Here is a 3,640-nt window from a genome sequence, read left to right on the forward strand (position 1 = left end):
ATATATATATATATATATATATATATTAAAGTTGGGCACCCCTGGAACATTAAACTTCCTAAGGGCTTGGCAAAAATGGTCCTTTAACAATATGTTTTGATGCAGTTTGGGATTGTTTTTCTATAAGGGTATTTTATGTAATTATTTGCTTTCATTGTACACGTGTTGATGATCGTCGCTGTTGTGCGACTGTATTCCATGTTTATCTTGCTGATGGTTATCATACTTCCCGATCCTTCTGCCACCGCTCACTTTATATTCCTAGGTGCTCCACCGTCTTCCTTTTATCTCTGCTCCAAATTCCATCACCATCACCTTCCTACACCGTCATCATGACTGGAATGTTATGTTCTGCTCCCACTTCGATGTTCCCCACCGCTCCCCATTTTATCATCCACATCCATTATTCGCTGCTTTATCACTTCCCGATCTACCGCCGTACATACTGTCCCTTCTTTTGCTTCCCCACTCATCGACATTTTTTTCTCCCTTCAACATCAGATGAACCCTATTCGGTTCACCGTGAGCAATTGGTATTTGATTTCTCCCGCTAATCGAATCAATTGATGCCTCAAAGAGCTACAGACAGAATGAGGTCGAAAGTGGTGACGGCAGCAGATGTGTCATCGTTGTTGCCGGCCAGTGACGGCATCGCGGGCAGTCAGGAATGGCCATCGTCTGCCTCTCCATCTCCACTCTCAACTGAATTGGCATCGATTCCAAGTATGTCGGTGACGCTACACCGTTCGAACACGATTGGTGACGGATCGACACCACCTTAGTACTTGTCTTTCAAGAAAACCCTCTTTTTCTAATGAAGATCGTTTCCACCTTTGCTTCATCCTCGGTGTCTTCTCAGTTGCGATTGAATCAGTGTATGTTTGGATTTTTAAGTTATGCATCTAATTATCGTCTTTTCGGTTTTGATTTGGATTGTGAATCCATTATTGTGTTTGCTTGATTTTCATTTTATGCTATTAAATCGCAGATGCGCTGTATAGTTGCTGAGACTGATTGATATTCCTCAGAGGGTATGTTTCTATGATACATCTTACATCTGGTACCTTCCTTTCTCTCCTACAAATAGTTTTTCAATTGAATTGCACTTTTTATATCCATTTGTTATGTATAGGAATCCATGGTTTCTACTTTCTTTTATATGTTTATAAGCTCCTGTAATTGATTGGTTATGTTCTTACATCGTTTACAATTTTTCTTGTCTGGTTGTATAAGGTTGCGTTTTCAGTCAAATTCATGTCAGTGTCGTTCTTTCAACTTTAATTGGTGGTTCAAGTCATAATTTTGGTTTTCATGGATGCAGGATGGTAGGTAAGCACAATCATCAAATGATCAGATTACATACACATAAACTTCAAATATTTTCCACTTTTCTCCGTCATCCTTAATTGAATTGGTCAATTAATTTTTAATGCTATTGCAAGAACCCACTTTTAGTTCTTGATTGTTTGCATCATATAGGTTTGAATGTTGTATGCACAAGAACAGTTACCTAAATTACCTATATAGGTTTGTTAGTTGATTCGTTTTGTTTATTTTTGCTTTACTAAGGGATCTTGGAATTGCCTATATATTTTCTCACTCTGGGGTAGGTATGTTTTCAATCCTTGTGTCACACATAGTGGATGCAAGTTCATGTTTCTAAACTTACTGGAACAACAGAGTAAAAATTGAAAACATTTTTTTATAGTACAACTCTAATTACAGGTTCCATATAATATCCCTCATTTATTATTTTACCTTCAAAATGTTTCAACTATAATTAATTTTGATGGTATTTGTGTACAAAGTAACATCTTTATAACAATTTGATATTTCAGGGTATTACAGATAGAAATGGGTTGAATACATGCGGTGTTTGTATTTATAAAGAAAGTATTAGTCAACTGTTTGTTTTTATTGATTATCTTAGTGCTATGGTTGATTTTTTGATTTGTTGAGGATTATGTTGCTTGCTTTCATTAAGTTTTCCTTTTTCAGTTTATAGCTAACATGTTTTCTAGTAATATTTCTAAAATGAACTTGCTCAAATATTGTGTACTTGTACTTCTACTTGCTAATTTTGCAATTTGATTTGTTGGTTCATGCTAATTTTTCGTTTTACCAGTCTCTAGGTTTGCATTCTTGACCTTGACTTATAATTTGAGGTAAAACCACTTTCATTACTTAATGTTTTCAATTTTTTTCATGTTTTCATTTTTCCTTTTTAAAGATTATGTTTTTATTAAAGGGTTGGACAACAACTGGAAAACAATCACATACAGATGATGATCCGTTTTTGGCACAAACACATGTGTAAAATGGGCTCTTTGCAATATATTTTGTTAACTTTGGATTCAAAATGTGTAGGATACTTCGTTATATATGTTGGGGGTGTCTTCGTCTTTTAACAAACAAAGGAAAAGATTTGAATTGAATTAGCTCCAACTTTCCAACCATTAAAGGAATTGTAAAATCTTAAAATGAGCGAGTCATGACATTCTCACAAAATTGAAATCCATCTATTTTGACAACCAAACACCCCAATGAATTGAAATCAAATTCCATTTCCAAAACCAAGCATGCCTTTTATACATTAATAATTAAAATACAACATTTTTCTCATAATTTGATATATTCATTACAGATTTTTTGATGTTTATGTAAGTAATTGGGAATTTGTAAGCATGTACCCTACTTCTGTTGAAAAAGTCGACTCTCACACCCTGTTTTTATTTAGTTTGAAGTGGAAAATCCAACTTTTGCACCTTCAACTTTTGTCACTTTCGTGGATTTGAACAAGTCACATAGTTTCTTTCCATTCTAAGTAACTTTTATTTTTCAAATAACCCCATTTGAGGAAATATCATAAAAAAACAATCTATTTGTTGGGGCTTTTGAAGTGGCAACAACAATTAATGAAAAATTTATAGCAACTAACTACTCGTCCATATTAGATGTTTAAAAAGTAAAAGTAAAAAAAAAGGAAATAATTTTTAAGCAGCTTAAACTCAAAAGGAAATAATTTTCACTAAAACACAAATATTATTTGGCACTACATACTAACAAATATAATGACCAATGACACATTACCTATCACTATACCATATACATAACCGATAAACAAAAGTGTAAAACTCTGGTCTTAACCGAACCCCGTGGAGCGGGGTTTCACACCTAGTTAAACTAATCATGAAAGAAACTTTGTTAAGCTTGTAAACTTCTTATTTTAGGCCACTTCATATAAGATTTGTACAACTTGCTATTTCGATGGACTTGAAATTAAGCTTTTATGATACAAATTATGGAGCATATCAATATACTTAACATGTATTGCTTTAATCAATTACAATATGTGGTTCAAATAACATTTTATACATGTACAAATATAAATATAAAAGGAAACAAAAATTTAATAAAAAATAAAGCATATTGAAGTATTCATAACAAAAACGAAGAGATAAAAACAAATAGGCTAATGATGATGTTATCACATGTAACTTCAAAAATTGCAAACCAGAACTCGAATTGCACATCACTACTGGAAAAAAGAAATATAGTGCGGTCAAACTATGAGTAAAAAATGATACATTCATCCACAACCTTGAATTGTAGAGCTCTATTAGGGACTCTATCACTGCTA

General features: G+C 33.3%; 1 long non-coding RNA gene across 1 annotated transcript; it reads left to right on the plus strand.

Moving 5' to 3' along the window:
* Positions 1–218: 218 nt before the first annotated feature.
* On the plus strand, positions 219–2,091 carry LOC111904892 (uncharacterized). The gene is made up of 2 exons (XR_002854661.2): positions 219–875; positions 989–2,091. It is a non-coding gene; the product is annotated as an uncharacterized LOC111904892 (long non-coding RNA).
* Positions 2,092–3,640: the final 1,549 nt, after the last annotated feature.

This window comes from Lactuca sativa, chromosome 7, assembly GCF_002870075.4.
Source record: "Lactuca sativa cultivar Salinas chromosome 7, Lsat_Salinas_v11, whole genome shotgun sequence".
NCBI classification, from domain to species: Eukaryota; Viridiplantae; Streptophyta; class Magnoliopsida; order Asterales; family Asteraceae; genus Lactuca; species Lactuca sativa.